Source organism: Taudactylus pleione, unplaced genomic scaffold (assembly GCF_031769625.1).
Source record: "Taudactylus pleione unplaced genomic scaffold, aTauple2 ptg000824l, whole genome shotgun sequence".
NCBI lineage: Eukaryota > Metazoa > Chordata > Amphibia > Anura > Myobatrachidae > Taudactylus > Taudactylus pleione.
This window is the reverse complement of record NW_028285226.1, coordinates 4033050-4057275: the sequence shown is the minus strand read 5'-3', so window position 1 is coordinate 4057275 and position 24226 is coordinate 4033050. Positions and strand designations below refer to the sequence as shown.

The window sequence follows — 24226 nt, the reverse complement described above, 5'->3', positions numbered from 1 at the left end:
TACAGTATAAGTGGAACTAATGGGGCTGCATAAGGGGGACCACTACTGGTGGTACTGTATAAGGGGCACTACTAGGGGCCTGCATAAGAAGGACCACAACTGGGGACATTGCATATTGGGGGTACTGTATAAGGGGCACTACTGGGGTTAAGTAGTGTTCCCACTAGGCTGTTTTAGCAGGGCGTGATGCCCTGCCCTCGTTCTGGAGGGCAAAAAGCACCCTGCCCTCACAGCCTGTGGATCCCGTCTTCACCCGCGAGTCGCAGTGTCTCGCGGGTGGGGAAATGTGCGGTGACCCAGTCACCGCCGGAGAATAGACGCTTGGCGCATGTGGGGCACTATATAAGGGGGCTGTCTGGCGTGTCCGTAAGTGCCGGGCACGCCCCCAAGAGTGATGAAAAGGGGACGCGTCTTATAAACATGCCCCCTTTTCAATGGCCACGCCCTCTTTTCGGGCGCGCACACCCAAGGTGCGCGCAGAGAAGTGCCCTCTCTAGCTCCAGCGCCCTGCCTGCCACTGGAGCTAGAGTGAACACTAGTTAAGGTGCATATGGAAAGGAATGTTCAGAGCGACAAGAAAGGGGTGTGTGTCATGTTGACACGCCCTATTTTTAAGTGACCACATCCATTTTTTTGACGCGCACATAGGGGGGTCTCCATTTTTAAATTTGCCCTGGGCTCTAAATACCCTTGTTACGCCACTGCTTGTATGTTGTTCTAAGATCAATTATATTTGTATGAGCATAGACTAAGAAGAAGGAGGGGTCATGAATAGTAAGGGGAGGAGGCTTTGCCTGGAGCCAGATGCTGACGCGAGGTGGGTCTGTCTGCTCTTGAAATGCCAGGGCCTCTCTTTAGTCCCAGTCCGGCCCTGGATCAAGGAAAGCCAAGCCTACCAGGTTGGTATCTACAAATCTAGGCTGAAAAATGGCATAAGAGTATTTTGCAAGTATACCTATTTGTGATTTTAATTGAAATAAATACAATTTGAAAGTAAGAGTCAGAGCAGCAGTACAAACGCACAGTGCTTATATCATACCTCCCAACTGTCCCGCATTTAGCGGGACTGTCCCGTTTTTCTGGGACTGTCCCACTGTCCCGCCCGCGGGCCGCAGGGTGCCGCGGTGGGGGGGAAGTTAGGGGAAGCATACACGCTGCTCTGCTATGCGTGTATGCAATAGACCTCTGAATGGACAGCGCAGCACATCCCTAGATGGACAGTACAGTGCCAGATTAATGTCCACATGGGCCTGGAGCTGAAATTTATGAAGGGCCTATTGTGTGCCGCTGCAGGGGGTGTGACCAGTGCTGCATCAGTGTTACTGGTGATGTGGGGTCATGACCAGTGTGGTATAGGTGTGATTTACATAGGGGTGTGCAGGTGGCGGAACTACCGGCAGTGTAGCTGGTGCATTCCACTGGGGCCCACTGCAATAAAGGGTCCTGCAGCTGGCTGCATTATAATGAGTCAGATTGACTGATTATACACCACCACGTGACTCCAACCCGTCCCAGTGGTAACATTATGGAATGATGCGCTACCTATGGTCGTGGATATGATCCGGCCGGAGTTGGCTGGGCCCCCCTCTCCTCCCCTTATATCCTCTCTCCTACTTGCTCCTCCCGGTCCCGCCCTGCTTTTCCCCAACTGGCCTGGCTCTTCCTCTCTGAGGTAGTCCTTGCTACTGGTGCCTGGGATCTGATGTCACAATTTCGTGACTGTCCCCGTTGTTAAAAAAATCCAAGGAGGAGAGGAGGATCCACGAGCTGCAGATCTGGGATCACGTAAGTAAATAGTAATATAAGTAATATATTTGTCATCCACTGCCTGTCACCCAGTGCCTGTCACACACTGCCTGTCACCTCTGCCTGTCACACACTGCGTCTCTCCCTGTCACCCTCTTCCTGTTACACACTGCCTGTCACCCTCTCCTTGTCACCCTCACCCTGTCACCCACTCCCTCTCCCTGTCACCCAGTCCCTGTCACCAAGTCCGTGTCACCCTCTCCGTCACCCTCTCCCTGTCACCCTCTCCTTATCAGCCACTGCCTGTCAATATCTCCCTGTCACCCTCTACCTTTCCCTGTAACCCACGGCACTATGAACTTGGGGTGGGGCAAGGAGGGGGGAATTGGTATGAAAAAATACCGCCGTGCCTAACCCTAATCCCCCCTCTAAGTGCCTATCCCTAACCACCCCCTTCCCCGCTGCCTACACCTAAGTCCCCCGGGGGGTGCCTAACCCTAACCCTCCCTCCCCCTAGCCTAACCCTAACCCTCCCGGGGGGTGCCTAACCCTAACTCCCCGGGAGCCCTAAATCTAAGTCCCCTCTCCCCCCCCCGCGCGGCTGTCCGCTCGCAGCGCTCGGCATCACTACGATCGGGATGCCGGGCGCCGGTCTCCCGGCGTCGGGGAAATGCCGGGCGTCTACATCTAGACGCCCGGCATTTCACCCTTGCCAGGATATGACAGTCGGGAAGCCGGCTGCCGGTATTTAGGCAGTCGGCTTCCCGATTGCATACCGAGGAGGGGGGCCCAAAACATATTTCTGCACATGGGCCCACCAGTCACGAGTTCCGCCACTAGGGGTGAAGCCTGTGTTGTGGGTGTGTTTTGACTGTATACAGTGCCATAACTACAGGTATGCGACTGGTGATGCTGCACTGCTCTGTTTGCAGCACTGTCGCTACCCCATGGCCCTTGTTACTGGCTAGCAGGGTGCTTGCACCCTGCAGTCAGTATCACTCCTGCAGTGCTGCCCAGTCAGACACCCTGCAGTCTTTACAGCATCTTCAGGATGCTCCGGGCAGTGTTGCAATTCCAGGCCCCTCTACGGGACAGCATGATGTCATGCACTTGGGGGGCAGTGCCAGACACAGGGCGGTCTGGAGTAAGCTGATTGCGTGTGTGTGTGTGTGTATGGGTGTGACACTCTGGATGGCCTGTATAAAACACACTGACCCGTTTATGTAATCAATGTTTCAGAACTTGTATTTGTCCTTTTGGTAATCCTAACAAAGGAATGAATACAAGTTCTGAGACGTTGATTACTTAACTGGATTTTAGTGTGTTTTATACAAGCAGACAGTAAAGCTGACTGAGAGAATGCCAAGAGTGTGCAAAGCGGTCATCCAAGCAAAAGGGGGCTACTTTGAGGAATCTAAAATATAAAACATATTTTGATTTGTTGAACACTTTTTTTTGTTTACAACATAATTCCATATGTGTACTTTCATAGTTTTGATGTCTTTAGTAGTAATCTACTAAATAATTTAAATAAACAAAAACCATTGAATGAGAAGGTGTCTCCAAACTTTTGACTGGTACTGTATGTATGTATATATATATATATATATATATATATATATATATATATATATATATGTGTATATACAGTCAGGTCCATAAATATTGGGACATTGACAGAATTTTCATATTTTGGCCTCTATTCACCACCACAATGGCTTTGCAATGAAACACACAAGATGTGCTTTAACTGCAGACTTTCAGATTTAATTTGAGGGTAATTACATCCAAATCAGGTGAACCGTGTAGGAATTACAATGGTTTCAATATGTGCCTCCCACTTTTTAAGGGGCCAAAAGTAATGGGACAAACTAAACAATCCTAAATATAACTTTCACTTTTTAATACTTTGTTGCAAATCCTTTGCAGGCAATTACAGCCTGAAGTCTGGAACGCATAGACATCACCAGATGCTGGGTTTCATCCCTGGTGATGCTCTGCCAGGCCTCTACTGCAAATGTCTTCAGTTCCTGCTTGTTCTTGGGGCATTTTCCCTTCAGTTATGTCTTCATCAAGTGAAATGCATGCTCAGTCGGATTCAGGTCATGGGATTGACTTGGCCATTGCATAACATTTCACTTTTTAGCCTTAAAAAACTCTTTGGTTGCTTTTGCAGTATGCTTTGGGTCATTGTCCATCTGCACTGTGAAGCGCCGTCCAATGAGTTCTGAAGCATTTGACTGAATATGAGCATATAATATTGCCCGAAACACTTCAGAATTCATTCTGCTGCTTTTGTCAGCAGTCACATCATCAATAAATACAAGGGAACCAGTTCCACTGGCAGTCATACATGCCCACGCCATGACACTACCACCACCATGCTTCACTGATGAGGTGGTATGTTTTGGATTATGAGCAGTTCCTTTCCTTCTCTTCTCTTCGCATCACTCTAGTACAAGTTGATCTTTGTCTCATCTGTCAATAGGATGTTGTTCCAGAACTGTAATGGCTTTTTTAGATGTTGTTTGGCATACTCTAATCTTGTCTTCCTATTTTTGTGGCTCACCGATGGTTTGCATCTTGTGGTGAACCCTCTATATTCACTCTTGTGAAGTTTTCTCTTGATTGCTGACTTTGACACATATACATCTACCTCCTGGAGAGTGTTCTTGATTTGGCCAACTGTTGTGAAGGGTTTTTTCTTCACAAGGGAAATAATTCTTTTGTCATCCACCACAGTTGTTTTCCGTGGTCTTCAGGGTCTTTTGGTGTTGCTGAGCTCTCCGGTGCGTTCTTTCTTTTTAAGAATGTTCCAGACAGTTGATTTGGCCACACCTAATGTTTTTGCAATCTCTCTGATGGGTTTGTTTTCATTTTTCAGCCTAATGATGGCTTGCTTCACTGATAGTGACAGCTCTTTGGATCTCATATTGAGAGTTGACAGCAACTGATTCCAAATGCAAATGTCACACCTAGAATCAACTCCAGACCTTTTACCTGCTTAATTGATAATGAAATAACAAGGGAATAGCCCACACCTGTCCATGAAATAGCTTTTGAGTTGATAGTCCCATTACCTTTGGCCCCTTAAAAAGTGGGAGGCACATATAGAAACTGTTGTAATTCCTACAACGTTCACCCGATTTGGATGTAATTACCCTCAAATTAAATCTGAAAGTCTGCAGTTAAAGCACATCTTGTTTGTTTCATTTCAAAACCATTGTGGTGGTGAATAGAGGCCAAAATCTAAAAATTCTGTCAATGTCCCAATATTTATGCACCTTACTGTATATATATATATATATATATATATATATATATATATAGTGTTCAGTCTAGCTCCGGTGGCAGGCAGGGCGCCGGAGCTAGAGAGGGCAACCCCAAAAAGGGGGCGTGGTCATGAAAAGGGGGCGTGTCTATAAAATGCGTCCCCTTTTTGTCATACTTGGGGGCGTGCCAGGCGCTTACGGACATGCCGGGCAGCCCCCAAGCGCTGCAGAAAGGGAGAATAGATGTCGGGCGCATGCGCCCGGCGTCTATTCTCCGGCGGTGACCGGGACACCGCATGTTTCTCCACCCGTGGGACACTGCATCCCGCGGGTGAGAGCGGCACCCGCAGGCTGTGAGGGCAGGGCGCTTTTTGACCTCCAGAAGGAGGGCAGGGCGCCACGCCCCGCTAAAACAGCCTAGCGGGAACGCTATATATATATATATATGCTCCTGTACCCACCTAATTTAACACACACACATATATATATGTATATATTATATATATATATATATATATACACACACACAAAACATACATAAATAATACACAGAGGGCCTGATTCAGACCCGCTCGCAAGCGCTATGCGCTCACAAGCGGGTTGATGTTTGGCCACTGCGCATGTGTGAGACCCGGCTAGCGACGGGCGCTCCGTCGCGCCGGGTCTCGCACCAAAAGGGGGCAGCTGTCGATGTTGATCGACAGCTTGCCCCGTTTTGGAGACGGGCAGGGGGGCGGTTGGCCAAATGGAGGCGTTCCCAAGGAACGCCTGCCGTTTGGAGGCGGCCCCACTGACATCACGAGTGATGTCAGTGGTGAGCTTCCGGCTCTATTAAAAGCCAGAAGCTCACTGGGGCTTGCGGGATCGAGCCCCTACCACAAGGGTCTCGTCGCAACCCCCGATGGTTGAGACCATCGTGACCATCACCTGGCCGCTCGCAATAGCTGTGGATGGTCACCCACAGCCATGCGAGCGGCCAGGAGGCCGCACAAAAATTATTAAAAAACGCCCTGATTCAGAGCGAGCGCTCTTTCAGAGAGTCCGGCTCTGAATCAGGCCCAGAGGCCAAACCTTACACTGACCTTAAGCTTGAGCTTAAGGCACATAGAGGCAGAGCTTCGACTGCCAGTGGTGGGTGGGGCTTAGGTCGACCAGCCGAGAGGGGGTTGTGGAGGTTACGATGGGCTCAGCTTTGTGTGGCCGGGAGGTGAGTGAGCTGGGCAGTAAGTTCGGCTGTCGGTGGTGACAGGAAAAAAATCTTTTTTCCTGTCTGCACTGCAGTCAGTGTATCCTGTGGGCCTATTTTCAATGGGAGGTCTGGAGCTGTAGCTCCACCCGCCCAATTGTTAATCCGGCCCTGGGACAGTACAGCACACTCAACCAGCCAGCCCTCTCTGCATGGAGACTCGGAACCTGAGCCTGACTTGGATCCTACTTGGAATCATTATGTTTGGGTTGGTCCGGTTCTACACGTGACAGTATCCCACACACGGAATGACAGGGTGGGGCAATGGAACTGGGACTGGTGTACTGTGAGAAGACCAAAAATGAGACAATACAAAGATATCCTCTGTAAATCAACTCAACATAAGTCATGACAGTCGGTGGGTTAAATATCATTGCATCAACTGACCCACGATTTCTTGGAGTTAAAGAATTGATGCCCATGGGGCAGCTGGATCATGATGACATCACACTCTAGACCATTTGGGATTTGGTGGCTTTGGATGCTGTGTTTAGAAGAACTGTTTGGTGGAAGTGTCATGGGATCCAGTGAGATTTCAAGCTTTGCGAAGAGTACTTGGTCCCGTTCCACTGCTTTCAGACTGAGTATTGACTTGTCTTTAAGGGCATGAAAGGGGAAGTACCGAGGATACTAATAGCTGTGCTGGTGTTGATCCCTTGTGATCAGTTGGAACTCTCAGAGACACTCAGTTGATTAGGAGGATTTTGCTAGTTAGAGAATATGGACAAAGGTGGGAGGGTCAACACAGCAGAGAGTGAATTTCATCAAAGCACATATGGTTAGAAGGACAGATTCACATATTTGGAATAACAAGGAGAAAATGATTTTAGCCAATGCAACGCACAGAACAGGTCTTTGCAATGTGGTCTCTAAAACGACCACTAGGTGGTGCAACAGGACGGTAATGTAACACTTAACCAGAAAAAAAAGCCTTATGTGGTTAAAAGGTATAAGGCTTTAAATGTAATGTGATAGTTCTATAATATAAAAAAGGGGTTGGGGGTGGAGTCGAGTCCGCATTCTTAGAGAAAAGAAAAGCAAAACGTAACTTTTAAAGAATTTTTTTTTATAGAAGTTGATGTGCCTTACATTTTCTGTAATGATTAAAAACACAAAAGGACAGTAGATGCAAGGAGTTTCTGCATGCAACCCTGATCGCTTACATCTCTAAGAAAACATACAGTACATGCATGCAAATGTGACTGAAATCACATATGTAATGGGTAGAAGAGACATTGGACCTCATTCAGAGGCGGTCATAAGCGGCCGCTCAGTCGTACGCCTAACGACCGAGAAACTGAAAAAGGAAGCAATCGCACAGCCGGTCGGTCGCAACCAAAGTGACGCCCATACGTGAACAATACACCTCCTCTGATAGTAGCTAGCGATCGAGTCAGTCGTTGTGACGCCCACAAAAATTAACAAAAACCATATAGAATAAACCATCCCCATGAAATGTATTTATTCTTATTATTTGCTAATGCAAACTCAGCTGAATCAATTACGAGCCAATTAACAGTGTTATTAGCTACAACAAACGATTATTAGCTGCTTGCATTGTGTGGCACAAAATAGATACATCAATCCTAACATCAATAACATTCAATAGTGTCGATTGTACTCTGGGGCTTGCGGGAGCTCCTACCCTACCTTAAGCTGTACGATCAGCCAGGCCTCTAACCTGCTCGCAGAGTGACGTTTTACTACTTCCGGCCTTCTATGTCGGTCGTAGCAGGTAATTTATGTACGCCCCTAAAATGCCCTGAAAACGGTGAGGAACGCCTGCGTTTTCAGACCACCACCCCCGTCAACACCCACAAACGGCCTTTCATGTCAATCAACTCTCGGAAGCCACTTCCTGCTCGTAAGCCGTACGATCGACAGCATTTTGGATCGCAAAGCATCGTACGCACATGCGCACAACTGACCGTATGCATGTGTGGTTTGGAAACATCATATGCGTACGACCGAGCGGCCGCTTACGACCGACTCTGAATGAGGTCCATAGGCCGGGATGTACTAAAGGCAAAAATGCTGTAAAACCCCTGAAAGTGCATTTTTAGCGGGTTTTACTGCATTCCCCAAATGCTAAGCACCGGAATGCGCCCTAAGAGGTATATTTACTAAAGTGCAGGTTTTTAGAAGTGGAGATGTTGCCCATAGAGTGTACCGTCACGGCCGCCCAATAAATGGCACCTCTTCCCGGCACCTGAGAAGCTGCCATAACCATATACTAATGGAGAGCTCAGTTTCAGACCACTAGCTGCCGCTTCCGTCTATATAAAGCCTGTCTCCGCTCATTGGTATCGCTGCCCCTCAGCAACTTCTTATGCCAGTGTGACACATACGGTGCCCCCCCCACTCACCCACAACTGCCTGTCCCACTTTCCCCTGGCAGCAGCCCTAGCCATGGACCTGTGCAGCAGTCCCTGTGCCCCCCCCCTCATCCACAACTCCTTGTCCCACTCCTCCCTGGTGGCAGCTCTAGCCGCAGACCTGTGCTGAGGGCCTGAGCATAAACGCGGCTGCAGATCTTCCTGACCTGGATGTCAAGAAGGATGCACCAGATAGAGCTGCGAGTAAGAGGGCATGGGCAGTGTCGGACTGGGTCATGAAGGGCCCACAGGGAGAATGCAATGGTAGGGCCCACTGGGGTGCGACGGCATAAAGCTTAAGGTGTGGCTAGCAAACTGAGGGTTGTGGCAGAAAGTGTTACAGTGCCAGTATTATACAGAGTGCATTGCAGTGGCCGGTATATAATACAGAGACAACGCAGTGACCATCATATTATCCAGAGAGCAGTTATTGCCATATAATACAGGGAGCATGCAGTTAAATGCCAACAGTGACCCATAATATAACACAGATAATATGAATACAATCCCCACCACCACGCGCACACACACAGCCCAAAGCAGTGACTGTGAGCCTGTTGCTGCCCGCAGGTCCCAGTCAGACTCCCACAGCACAGTTATTTCTGGGCAGACAGCAGTAGCATGTGTGACTGAAGCACTGTGTCGCTGTCTGTGTATGCACATAGCTTTGCGAGCTTTACGCCCAGACAACACTACTTCCTAGAACCGTGGGCAGAATACGGAAACAGTACAATTCCCAGCATGCCTTGCGTCTGTGTAATGGCAGAGTGGCATCACCAAGTCAGCCAATTGGAGAGCAGTTCTATAATAGTACAGTCCATTGCAAGCATCTCCAGTCTCCTCCCCTCTGCCAGAGCACAGCAGGTATAACTGATGGTCTGCAACCACCGCATTTTGATGTCCATCCCTACTACACTCTAAATAGCACATACTGCCTGACAATGCACAGGCCACAATAGACTGTGCACAACAGACAATACAAAGGTATATATTATATATATATATATATATATATAAATTGTACAGGACACACTACACAGTGTACAGCAACACACATCTATAGCAATAGGCAGGTCACACTACACAATCACATATATAACAATGCAAAGGTCCTAGTGTACAATACAAATAAACAGGTCACACTAGAGACAGTACACAACATAAACACCTATAGCAATGCATAGGCATCACTAGAGCGTACTTGACTACTCTCCAGAAATTGTCGGGAGCCTCCCGAAAATCGGGTGTCACTCACGGCCCCCCGGAAGAGTGCGCAAGTCTCCCGGCCGCAACCCCTGCCGGCGACCGTTCTCACCTTGCATACATAGGTGACCGGTCCGGTGGGAACTGATGATGAGATTCGTGTAGAATCGCGTCATCGTGGCCCCGCTCCCGCCTACACATTGCCGGTAATCTCAGCATTGTGAAGCAGGGGGGGGGCCACGATGATGTGATCCCGCGGTCCCACCCACAAAACTGCGTCACTCCCCCGCTTACTATGCCGAGCTGCCTCTCTCTCCCGGAAAAGGCAGCCAGATTGTCAGCAAGCCTGCACTAGAGTGTACAGCACACATACACATACAGTATACTGTATAACAAGGTATAGGTCACACTACACAATCACATAACAATGCAAAGGTCCTAGTGTACAATACATATAAACATATATAACAATATACAGATCACACTAGACAATACAGAACACAAACACCTATAGCAATGCATATTTATCACCCAGCACACATACACATATATAACAAAGCAAAGCATCTATCATACTATTGTATAAAATGCATTTTACATGTATAACAACATACAGGTCACAACACAGTGTACATAACCACCTACATCAATACATAGGCCTCACTATATACAGTGTACCTAATGCCTCAATTCAACCCCCACCCCTTCCCCCACTCACCTCTTGCAGAAGGATCTTTCATCTGCAGTCACTGAGCAGGCAGAAGGAGGTAACAGGTCCCGCAGCTGTGAGGAGGAGGAGCAGCCATGAGACAAGACAGACAAGACACTGTGAGTGTAGTGCTCACAGTGAGAGGGAGTCAGGTCACTGAGGGTTATAGGACAATGTTGCTGGCTACTAGGACTGATGCTGACAGGACGGGCTGTCTGTGAGAGCAGCAGGAATCTCCCCTGTAGTGCCCTCAGTATGTGTCTAACGCGGTAACCTCTAATGTGGCCACTGTGTGTGATTCACCTATTGACAATAGGTTATTGGGCAATTTCACTGTTGCTAGGACTCTGCATACAAATACTTTCTTTCTCAACATGAACTGTGTCTGTCTCCGCCTGCCAGGTCTGCCAGATCTCAGAAGAGAACTGTCCCACAACATCCTGTGCTGAGGCCACTCCCCCTACTGTGCTAAATGGTTGACAGGCATGCCTGTTTTTAATCTCTGCTGCTGATTGGACTAAAACACACAAGCAGCAATGTATACAGCCTATTATTTTACCTCCGCTGCGCTTCTGACACAGTGTCCAGGACACATGCTGTGCAGCATCACCCGGCCTCCCCCTCCTTCCCCGCTGCCGCGATCGCGGCCCGCTAAGCCCCGCCTCCTCGCTGAAAGGGACGTGGCCTCGGAGCAGTCGGGCCCACCGGGGAATTACCCGGCTCCCCGCTGGGCCAGTCCAAGCCTGGGCATGGGAGGCAGGGGCCTGGGGCACCAGCGACTGAATATGGGGGCAGATCTTTGGTAAAGCAATCTTCCCGGCATGTGAAGTAGGCGGCAGTAGACTGGGAATTTTGTGATTTGTAGTCCCACCACAGTGGCGGTCTTACAATATCTTGACTCAAACTCAGTCCATGGTTTTCCTCTCCAACAGTGGTATCAGGTGGCTTTCACCTCCACCAGGAGGACTCTGAGCCTCATACTAATTGCACTATACAGGTCACTATCTTATCTGTCCAGCTGGTTTGGTGTTCGTATTGCAGCATCTTACGCCATGCATGGCGTGAGACGCCCTCACGCAATCCGGGACGTGCAATAGCATCCCCATTCAATCCTATGGAGACGTACTCCCGCGGACGTGCAAGTGCGTCTCCATAGAACTTAATGGACACGCGATCCCGGATGTGCCATAGCGTACTGTGGTGCGTGGCTGTATATACTATATGATAGATAGATAGATAAATAGATAGATACCATATTTATTTTCCCTTTTTTAGGAGGGGTGGCCAAATTATAACTTGGCTCCGGGCGTCTGGGATGAACTTACGCCACTGTTTGAAACCCCTAAGCTGTAGGACAGTGGTACATCATAGCTGTATAGATAGTAGAGGGTTAATCTTTCTCAGTGTGTAGCCAATGGTAGAGTTATTAAGGCGTGGTGTGGGAGGAGCTACAGTTTACTTAGGGCAGCTGCAGATATGAGACGACCTCTTTTCAGCTTTTTCCCCTCTCTCCCAATTCTTTATTTTAATTTTTCTTTGCCTATTTTTGATGTCGCTTTTTTTCTTTGGCGTTGGGCGGGAAAGAACTGCAGCCGGGAGGTCAGTGGGCTGATTAATAGGTCACTCCCCTTTGATATACCTTTTGGCTGATTGTCGCTGTTGGGGTCAGCAGCCTTGGTTGGCTAACCGTGCGTTGGAAGGTATGGGGGAGTCTCATGTGACCTATGGACTTTCTGAGTGGGCAAGTGGCCCTGCAAGTTTTTCTAGTCATCTGATTTGGTAGTTGCTGACCTCTGATGGCTGCTGTTTCTTTCGGCCATCACCATAGTTAAGTTATTGATTGATTGATAATTAATAAAAAGGCTGACCAGTTTAATATATGCATTTAAGTTAATGTACTAGTGTCAATTGTCGATAGGGCATTAATCTTTCTTTTTTTACTAAGGGGTCTATTCAGCAATGATTTTTTTTCAGAAAAAATTCAGAAACTATCATTTCCGCATTTTTTATCTAAATCCACTATTCAGCAATGGGATAATGGAGAAGATAACACAATTATCTTCTCCATTAATTCCCATCTCGCAGAGTACCGCACTGTAGGGATCAGCCAATGATCTCTACAGTGCTTCAATGCTTTTTGCTATTCAGCAAAACAAAAAGCGTTAAATTGCTTGAAAAATATTTACTTTATATAACGTCATCTCAGAATGGCGTCATACAAAGAAAATCCTTACATTTCCCGAAAACTGCAGGGACAGAGGGAAATTTTCCCATAAGTCCCTGCAGGATCTTTAAACTCCGCCCAGTCTCCATGCCTGCTTTGTGGTGACCGGCGAGGGTAAGAGTCTTCTACAGGGACGAACTGGGGTTGTAGATCAGCCCCGGCAGTTCCCCCTGTGCGCACACTGTAGGCACGTGAGCGCTCGCAAAAGGGGCGTGGTTATGTTTCACAGGGGTGTGAGGGATCATAGACCCAAAAGTCTCTCCATCACAAAGAGCCGCTCTTACCAAGAGAGCGGTCCTTTGTGGTGGTCATCATGCATACCGGGGTTATGAATGCCGGCATGCATGCGAAGGGCGGCAGGATGCATTCCGCCTGCGATGCTTCATTCATCCCACCCAGTGTGTGAATATTGCTCATCTGGTTTTACGGAGGTTTCCTAAAACATAGGAAAAGCTGACATGCCCATTTGTCATTTAGAATGGGAAATAGATATTAAGGAATGATATAACACTGATACCGTACATTTGGTTCTTATACTGTTCCTTTCAGTAAATAGGTTTAGCAAATCTTGTTGTCCTAGAGCAGGAGTTCCCAACCATGATCCTCAAGGCACACTAACAGTCCAGGTTTTAAGGATAGCCATAGTTGTTCACAGGTAACTTAATTAGTACCTTAGTTATTTTGATTTAACCATCTGTGCTTAAGAATGGATATCAGTAAAACCATGACTGTAATACCCCTTTTCCACCTAAATTCCGGGTCTGACCCGGAGTTGGAACAAAGTTCCTATCCGGATCAGACCCGGAATTTTGCCGGCGCCGACTCGGGATATTCCCGAGTCTGCGCCGCTCACACTGCAGACGTCATCTCCAAGCGCCACTGAAGCCGGACCAATCGGCCGGCTAGCAGCGCACGCCAGATCAACGTGACCCGGAGTGCGCTGTTCTCATAGCAGGGTTTCATGGGCTACGCCCGTGTTAAACCCTGCTAGTAACCTGGGTTGGATTGCCGGGTCACTCGACCCGGCGATCCAACTCTCTCCCCTTTTACACCAGGGAGCTGCCCGGGTTAACCCTTCAAAAACCCGTGTTTTAGCTCCGGTGTAAAAGGGGTATTAGTGTGCCTTGATGACCAAAGTTAGGAATCACTGTCCTAGAGTGTATAAGGAAAATTATTTTGTGTGATGAGGGAATGAGACCATACACTGCTGGTAACTCTTCCTGAGCCTTGTGCCTTATTCTACAGTGTGAGGTTCTCTCAAGAATTCCAATGCAATTTGAGCCTTGAGTGTGTAATGTGGAATAGCTGCAGCTGATTGGCTGGAATAGTAACCTGCAGCCTGGAGAGCCACCTCATATGCACCATCACTCAGCTTCCTGGTCTCATCCTCCTCCTCTGTGACATCATAATTGGGGGGGTCAAAGGGTGCAATAGTGCCTTGCTATGATACTGAGGGCCCGATTGAGACCCGTTCACTAGGCTGTGTTCGCACATAGCCTGCCGATGTTTGCAATGTGCGCATGTGTATGCATTGCAATGTGTGAACCAGTCCATGCGATCGCAAAGCAATCGCCCCTTGTATACAGATGCCTCGCTAGCTTGAGTGACAGGACGAGCCATTTGTGGGTGGTGACAGGGGTTGGTCGATGGAAATGGGGGAGTGGTGGTGTGAACGCAGGCGTGTCTGAGCGTCTTAACGCCATTTCAGAGGCGTGCATAATTAAGACGCAGTGTCATAGTACATGTCACATGGCTGAATTACACACGGAAGCACTCGCAGTGTTGGCGGTTGGGTATGGTCTGCCACAAGTGCTGCATATGGGTCCGATGTTACTCGATGTTACCAATTGTTGCATACACTTCCTGGAGAGTCAGGCTGGTGGGCATCTAAATACACACCGCGATCGCACACCAAGACATAGTGGGCGTGCTAATGCCTTGGTGTGTGATCGCGGGATTTGCATACTTTGGCTTAGAGATGAGCGGTTTGGATTCTGTGGAATCCGAACCACTCCGAACATTGGGGATCCGAGTCCACCCGAACGATGTTCGGGTGTTCCCCGCCTGACTCGGATCCCCGTTCGAGGCCGAGCCGCAGCTCCCTGATGTCAGATTCTCGCGAGAGAATCTGACGTTAGGGCTCCTCTAGTGCAAGGGCTGGCTGGCAACTTTTAGCCTGGGGGGCAAACACAAGTAAGTGGCCCTGGCTTTTCTACCAGCACATTGTGGAGCTTGGCCCCAACAGGGTTACGCCATCTCCAGATGGCGTTATCCAATAGTAGCCTATGGGCTAGTATTTTGAAAATTCTTCCGGAGAGGGGTGCTCCGAATTCTTCTCTGTTGGCCCCTGAGAGCAGTGTACACCGAGGACCCGAACCAGAAAGCAGTGTGATAGCTGTGATAGCGTAGCTCTTCCCCAGGGCAGGCTCTTATCGGAGCCCGTCTCCTGGCAAGAGGATTTTAGTAAATTTGCATCAAATTATTAATTTACACATTGCAAATTTGGGCGTAAAATATTTATCACATCCACATTTAAATTGCAGATTGTGATAAATAAGCCCGTTAGTAACAGACAGTTGTGATTACCTGTCATCCTTAGGTTCAGTTTTATGGCGCAAATGCAATTGGTCCTCTGTCCAGCCACCTGATTGCAGCCACCAGCCATGCGGTAATAGGGCAGAGGCAAACATGCTGGGAGGGGACATAGGCACAGATGGGGAGGGGGAAGAGGTGCAGATGGAAAGGGGGAAGAGGTGCAGATGGGGAGGGAGTATGGGCATACCTTATATGGAGAGGGGGATGAAGCTCAAACTTTTCAGACAGTAAAAAAGACTGCCGTGGAAAAGTGACAGTGGAGGAGACTGCAGGAGAAAAGGAAATAGTGGGAGAGACTGCAGGAGAAAAGGAAATAGTGGGAGAGACTGCAGGAGAAAAGGAAATAGTGGGAGAGACTGCAGGAGAAAAGGAAATAGTGGGAGAGACTGCAGGAGAAAAGGAAATAGTGGGAGAGATGGAAAGTGAATGAGACTACAGTGTAGGGGATAAGGGGACCGTGGGAGAGACTGCAGGGGAAAGGGGACAGTGGGAGAGACTGCAGGGGAAAGGGTTCAGTGGGAGAGACTGCAGGGCACAATGGATAGTGAGAGATACTACAGGGGTTAAGGGGACAGCCAGAGGGATTGCAGAGAAAGGGGTCCTTGGGAGAGACTCCAGGGGAGAAGGGGACAGTGGGAGAGACTGCAGGGGAGAAGGTGACAGTGGGAGAGACCTCTGTGGTGTGCACTGCAGTTACAGTAGGGTCAGCCTTCTTTTGTGTGGTGCCAGTAGAAGCAGGGAGGAAAGAGAAGTGAGGAAGTGAAGAGAACTGGGGGTGGGGCTATTGCAGAGCCAAGGAAGGGAAGCTGTTCTGGTGGGGGAGCTTGAGGGGGGAAACTGTGTTAGTATGCTGGGACCCTTCTCATGCTAGCTGCACTGTGCCACAGCCTGACACTGACAGCCAGGAGGCAGGTCGAGGAACCTTCCCGGCTGTCACTGCTAACATCGGCCCCTCACGCACAATTATAGTAGGTCTGACCTTACTCAGGTATTGCAAGTCTTGTCACATACAGTAAGTATTCAAGCTGCGTATGCTGTCGCAATGGCTCATTTATGCACGCCTATGTAAGTGTTCAAACGGGCAGGCACGCCTGCGTTTTTCTGACCACCTCCCCCGTCACCACCCCCAAATGATGACCTGACATCACTCACTCTAGGATGGCTTTCTGTAGTCTGTGTGATCGCAATGCGAGTGCAATGCTGCTATCGTGTATGCGCAGTACGCAACAATCAGCCATCTGCATATGCTGTTGCAGTTGCGATCCATGCTGAATTAGGCCCTAAATTCAGCATTCTGCCAGAGGTGGTTTGTGTATGGGTGCCAGACAACTATAAAACACATGCTACTCTTCAAATGATGGCACTACCGAGACATGTCATCGAAACCATTTCCTCACAGACCAAGGAAACAATTCACTTAATGCAACACCAATCACTCTCTGTGCAGCCATTTAACATCAGATACACCAAACACACTTCAGGGCAGTCTGGTAGAGTGCAGGAAGTCTATTTTCAAGAAGGATTAGAAATAAGACAAAGCTTCAGCTAACTACATTTCCCATACTGCGGGAGAACTACAAGTCCCAGAAAGCCCTGCCAGTCACCAAATACATGCTTCTGGGGCTCTTTATGGTACCAAAATTTGCATAACCACTAGATGCTTGCTCATCTGTATGCATTACAGTCACTCTGCTGCATGTTCAAGGTGAATGATTGACAGCTTTATTGCAAGATCTTATGCAGCAGGTCTCTTTGGAGTATGAGAGCTGAGGAGCCAGGGGTCACTGCATGCAGCCAGTTATTAACTATACCTTGCGGTCCAGGAGGAGATGCAGCGGGAGTCCAGGTCTCCAGGATCTCCACCTGGGCTGTTGTTTGTAGAAAAACAGCCTGGCCTCCATCTTCTCTGCTAATTGGCCGGGGTTTGCGGCTCTCATAGTGTCGGTGCAGTGCGGAGATGGATCGCGTCTGGGTGAGACCTTCTCGGCTCACAGGGCATGTATTGGTTGCTGCTGGCTCCTGTCTCAGCTTCTTCCTCATCAGGTGGTGCGGTGACGGGGAGGGTGAGTGAGTGAAGCAGCTGACTCCGGGAAGGAGCTTACGGCCAGCGGCCCTAGTGCCACACAATATGTACCGGCCCGGGGGGCAGCTGGCACCCTGCCCCCCGGCCCAGCCCACCACTGTCTCTGTGTATCCACAATCACAACTCCCTGCTCCATTTGTTTGACGGTTATTTCTCTATTGTTCTGAAATTCTTTAAGTGCTTCTACTGTACCTTTGTTTTGGTGAGATTGGGAGTTCTTCTTTGTTTTTTTAGTGTGTAATGATTCAAGGTGGTACATACTATCAAAGTCTATCAGAGGTGTTTATATTGTTGTCTTTCAGATAACTGAGATTAAAGTTTGAGGGTGGCTTGTGGTTACTGTTTATGGCTTTTGTCAGCAAATTACTGTGTGGGGTAAATTTTCTAAAGGGCAATTTAGCATTTTTGTGCAATTTGGTAGCTAGTTTGAAAATCAGAGATTTATTGAAGTCAAAATCGATGCCAAATCGGCCAAAAATTTAACTATAGAGCAGTTTAGAACATCGGAATGACCATCAAAACTTTACATAGATGATGGAGATTTACTAACGGTCGGTTCTGAATTTGACCGAGAAGCATCCAAATATCGACCAGACAATAGACCTGCTTGAGGCAGGTGAGTTTGGGAGAATCACTGCACAGATCACTATGAACTTAAGCCTAAAAACAATTAAACAGCTTTATATAAACTACTTTTATATGTTATGTTACATGTGCGTCCTAGACTGTCTTTTATACCGGTATTAGAAAAGCTAATATATACGTTTGTCCAGAAAGGTTGGTGCAGCCTGGCACTGTCCATCGGGATGTGTCTGTCCCGGGTTGGACTCTGCTCTTTACCATGATCCTGCATGCCATGCACACGTGTGCAGGAACAGAGCCTTAGGGGTCTATTTACTAAGCAGTGTTAGTAGACAGAGTGAAAAGTGATAAGAAAGGGATAAGGTACCAGCCAATCAGCTCCCAACTGTCATCTCACAGGCTGTGTTTGAAAAATGACATTTGGGAGCTGATTGGCTGGTACCTTATCCCTTTCTTATCACTTTTCACTCTGTCTCCTAACACTGCTTAGTAAATAGACCCCTCAGTCTGGTGAGATCGCCAAATGTGAGACTGAGTTCTGCAACCTGGCAACTGATCTAATTTGCTGCAAAGACTGCCTGTTACAGACAAATTACTGATGGGATGCGCCCAACTAGTGACTGCCTGACAGACCTACTCTTATTAATATAATCAGGGTAGATCTGAACAGAGGATGGCGGGCTTCCAGCGGTGGCCATAGGCCACAGGCTGTACGCTTTCCATGGTCTGTGGTTTGTGCACCAATGTTCTACTTCTATAGTACCGAAATCCTTTTATGAATTATTCACCGAGCCTTTACACTGGTAGATGGTATGCAGTCAAACTTTTGCCTATAAAGGAGCATCATCTCAGCAAGTTAAGTATAATTGTATTCTATAGCACTTAATGCAAAGCTATTAGCTTATGTTCTCTTACAAATAGTTGCTGTGCGCTCGATGGTGGGGCACTGCGCACTGCATTCTGGGGCTCGCTACAAACGGGGCGGCTGTCGATGTTGATCGACGGCGCGCCCCGTTTTGTAGGCGGGGAGGGGGGGGTGGCCAGACAAACGGAGGCGTTCCTGAGGGAACGCCTGCCATTTGTGGGCGGCCCTACTGACATCACTCGTGATGTCAGTAGTGAGATTCCTGCTCTATTAGAAATGCGCGTTTCGCTTGATGAACATTTTTAAGTTGGAAACCCACAATAGCAATAGAAATAAATGCTAAACCAGACTATAGCTGTTTTAAATCAGTCAAAGGCGCCGATGACTGGTAGTTTTGACAACCCATTTCTTAGTAAATCAGGCCTAACATTAAGCAGACATACTGTATGCATAAGTAATAAATATTCCATAAGTATTATCAGGAGTTTGTGACAGGAGAGTGCATATATGGAGATTGCAGTTTAGCGCACAGTCTGTGCAGCTTAAGCAGGCAAAGTATTAATTCAACATGGTATAGCAGTTTGTGAGACTGGTCCACATTAATCGGCCCCAGCGACCCGTCTGTATAAACCTCGGCAGCGGTGGGAGGGGGAAGTGACGAGATTCGCGCTGAATCGTGTCTTCGTGGCCCCGCCCCCTGCTTCACAATGCCATTAATCTCAGCATTGTGAAGAGGGGGCGGGGCCACAATGATGCATCATTTGCTGGACCACGCCCCCTTTTACCGCATTACGCCCTCCGTGTGGAAGCCTGACAGCTCCCTCCCGGAAGGAGGGAGCTAAATGTCGGCAACCCTGTGTTATAGTATTGATCAGCAACAATAATGAAATGATACTCACAGTAGATTGAATGGGAAGTTGCCTGCGTCACGGCAGTCGGCATGCTGGCGGTCAGAATCCTGGCGCCGGAATCCAGACAGCAGTAGGAATCCCGGTTCCAGAATCCTAACCGCTGACATCCCGATGCTGAGTATTAGGGTTAGGGAAAGGGCTAGGTTTAGGGTTAGGTACTAGGGGAGGGTTAAGGTTAGGCTGTGGGAGGGGAGGGTTAGGCTGCGGGAACGGTGGGTTAGGGTACTTAGCTGCACGCAGAGCATAGACATAGGCATAGACAAATTAAATAAATACCTAGGGGCATGCATTCCAAGCCTAGGGCCAATTCAGCTTCACAGCAGGAAATGAAGGGATTGGGACAGGTGGACGCACCTCTGCTCTTGCTGTCCTAACGCGATCGGAGCTCTCAGCTCAGCTGATTGGGCGGCAGCTCATACAGCTGGCAGTTGCGGGACTGGGGAGCAGAGACAGCGGGCAGTAAAAAAAATTGCCACTGGAGGAGGGCTGCTGGGCATGCCCAGCCACAGCATCTCCTCCTACAATGGACCTTTGCGGAGTCCAGTAACCTGAGACAAACAAGGGAGTGGGGGCGCCAATGCTCTTGCTGGCACAGGGCACTAAAATGTCTGTGGATGAGGATTGCAATGGGTATGGGGTGATGGATGTTGCTGACTGCTGCTGTGATCTGTGCTGCTGGTTGATATGGGCTGTGCTTGGAGAGGGGTGCTGGGTCAGAGGCGGAACTAGCGATGGTGCTAGGGGCATCACCCAAAATCTTGCCTAGGGCATCAAACTGGTTAGGGCCGGCTCTGGCTGCACGTGTCAGGAGTCTGTCGGGATGCCGCTGTCTGTATCCTACAACTATATTAAGCTAGCTGAGATTTTGTGTGTGTGTGTGTGTGTCCCAGAGCATAACCCTATCCCCCCGTGGTGCCTAAACCTAACCCTCCCCCCACGGCTAACACCTAACCAGGCCCCTCTATACTTATGTTTGGGGCGCCGGCTGTCGATATTCCGCCGAGATTTAAACAGCAGGCAAGGTAACTACATCTCTGTTCATCCATTCCCCAGAACTCGCCTAATAGGAATGGAATAGTCTCTGAAGGACTGCCCCTCCCCCCCCCTCCCCACCACCTCCAAGTGACTATATGGACCAGAGAGGAGGTCCCTTCAATTGCTTTTAGTCTCCATTTTTGGGATCCGTATGATGCACTAATACAGTTATAGATACATTTGTTGCATTGGATTCAGCACTGATCTATTGCATGGACACAGCATAAGCCTGCCTAATACCTGTAACTATGCAGACAAGGGAAGGAATGATACATGAGCATTCTTTGCTTCATTAAGGGGCCCATTTATTCATTATTGGGCTTATGACCCAATAATTATAATTTCTTATCTCCGTTATTCGCGCCAATAAGAATGAAGTACCATCCAGAAGTATCAATCTTCACAGACAGGGACTGGGGGCTCCGATAGGATCCCGTCCCTGTGATATGTATAAGTAAAGTGATCGCATTAGACTCTGATTAATATCTTCTCACACAGGCGCTGGAAGTAAATGACAATCTGAACTGCGTGACCCTATTTATGCCGGACATAGAGGCCCAGCTCAAAGGACTTCTAGAGAAAGAGGAAAAGGGTCCACTGTACGGAATCCCCATCTCTATAAAGGAACATGTCGGTTATCAGGTAACTATTATATTATATATTATGTCACAGGGCATCACTCCTCCCGCTGCTACATCTCCGACCCCATCTCAGAACACACTCCCTCTCACCTTCTCTGCTCTTCCTCTGACTGCCACCTGGGCTTGGTATAAAAGATAGTCAAGAATAAGATAGACAACAGATGTTAGACAGACAATAGGTTGACAGGGAGAAAAGGTCAACACAGGTCGACAGGTTCAAAATGTCAACAGGGTCAAATGGTTAACACAAAAATAGTAGACATTTATTTTCTAAACCCTATCCGCAACCCTCCTCTTGGTACCTAACTCTCCCTCATGGTGCCTAACCATAACCGTCGAGGTAAGTGCGTAACCCGAACGGTCCCTTCAAGTGCCTATCCCTAACCATCCGGAAAGTGTCTAACCTTAAAATAAAAAAAAGTGCCGACCATATTAGTGTCAACATCTTGACCTTGTCAACCTTTATCAATGTCAACCTTTTCTGTGTCGACCTTTTGTCCTTGTCAACCTATTGCCTGTCTAACATTGTCAACCTTTTTCATAGCTATTATTATTATTATTATCATTTATTTATATGGTGCCAAAAATGTTCCGCAGCGCCTTACCAAGTACATAAACAAATTGTAGACAAGCGACTTACACAATACAGGACCAGGACATGGATAATATATATATTGCTACATTAGCGACCATAACACCCAGATAAGCAACAGAGCAGGGCCGTAGCTAGGGTAGTGTGGCCGGTGCCATGGCACAGGGCACCACAGGTCAGGGGCCGCTGTTTGGGCCTGTCAAATTTCTGTTTATTATCATTCTTCCTCTTATTTCATCCCCAGCATCTCCTGGCCTCTCCTATCTCATCCCTGGCCCTTCCCCATGAAGCCATGGCCCTTTTTTGGGTGCATTATTTGAAAAATGAGGGGGGCGCCAATGCTCTTTTTGGCACAGGGCACCAAAAAGTCTAGTTACAGCTCAGCAACAGAGCATAAGCAACCAAGTGTTAGGTGCCCTTGTGGTGAGTAAGAAGTAGATGAAACTAAAGTAAGGAGAAGCACAAGAGGGTAGAGGGCCCTGCTCGTTAGAGCTTACACTCTAAAAGGGAGAAGACAAACAGGGGTGACACAGATGGGGTAGACGGGGAGGAAGGAGCATGTAGCAGGTTAGAATGATATCTATCTATTGACTGGAACCCTGCTTTTGTGCTCCTCCCACTTTGTCACCTCCTCCCCCTCCCATGCTACTGACTATTCTCATCTGCATTGCACTACCACTCATCTGAGTGTCCCAGGGGGAGGAGGGGGCTGGGGGCATGTAGGCTGTATTGTGGGCTATTCACAAATGAACGTGCAGGTATCGGGCTGGTGTTAATGCGTGTTGATAGTGATGACGACTGCTGTCACCAACAGACGGATAGGGGTGGTTTGGTTTGAATACAGGAGAATATTTGCATTTATTTTAGACCACGCAATGTGACAGCGGCTTCGGCAGCCTTGAGGGAAATTCTGAATCAGGATCTTAGTGCTTAAATAATGTAAAAATTGTAAATTATAATTTGGTACACAGTCACACTCACTACTATACCATCAGATAACCCAATATATAACAATCCAACTTGCAGCAAGTGCCGAAGCAAATCATCATTGCTCCGATGAGGAGACAGCTGATCCAAAAATCTCCTGTCTCTCCGAGTCTTTAGGAGCAGTGAAACTAGTGCGCCTACGTGAACTAGAGTTCACACTTGCGCACAAAAGCCCTGGCGTCTGGCGGAAGCAGCCAAACAGGGGTTTCGGATCCCTCTTTGCAACCCGGAACTCCTTCCAATATGGAGGAGCGAGGTGTGCGCTGCGAGCAGGAGCAAATATCATCTGAAGATGGTGAATGCTCCCGCAGGCAAGCTCCAAAAATATAGTATTTCCGGCACTCAATGAATTTGTCTCCTCATACTAGTGTATGGGGACAGCGGGCCATTCCCTGAGAGGAAGGTAAGTAGGAGATTTCTGTGATACTAGTGTATGGGGACAGCGGGCCATTCCCTGAGAGGAAGGTAAGCAGGAGATATCTGTGATACTAGTATATAGGGACAGCGGGCCATTCCCTGAGAGGAGGATAAGCAGGAGATATCTGTGATACTAGTATATGGGGAAAGCGGCCCATTCCATGAGAGGAAGGAAGGAAGGTAAGTAGGAGATAGATGTGATACTAGTGTATGAGGACAGCGGACCATTCCCCGGGAGGATGTGATACTAGTGTATGGGGACAGCGGGCCATTCCCCGCGAGGAGGGTAAGCAGGAGATATCTGTGATACTAGTATATGGGGACAGAGGGCCATTCTGCGAGAGGAAGGAAGGAAGGTAAGTAGGAGATAGATGTGATACTAGTGTATGGGGACAGAGGGCCATTCCCCAAGAGGAGGGTAAGCAGGAGATATCTGTGATTCTAATATATGGGGACAGTGGGCCATTCCGCGAGAGGAAGGAAGGTAAGTAGCAGATAGATGTGATACTAGTGTATGGGGACAGCGGGCCATTCCCTGAGAGGAGGGTAAGCAGGACATATCTGTGATACTAATATATGGGGACAGTGGGCCATTCCGCGAGAGGAAGGAAGGTAAGTAGCAGATAGATGTGATACTAGTGTATGGGGACAGCGGGCCATTCCCCGAGAGGAGGGTAAGCAGGACATATCTGTGATGTCTCCTGCATTACCTTTTTGATGGATGGCCTGAAAACTTATTTTCT

The 24226-nt window shown here is 48.3% G+C and overlaps 1 pseudogene; it reads left to right on the top strand.

Moving 5' to 3' along the window:
• The first annotated feature begins 10566 nt into the window (after positions 1-10566).
• LOC148474669 (fatty-acid amide hydrolase 1-like) overlaps positions 10567-24226 on the top strand; it is a 54215-nt pseudogene continuing 40555 nt past the window's right edge.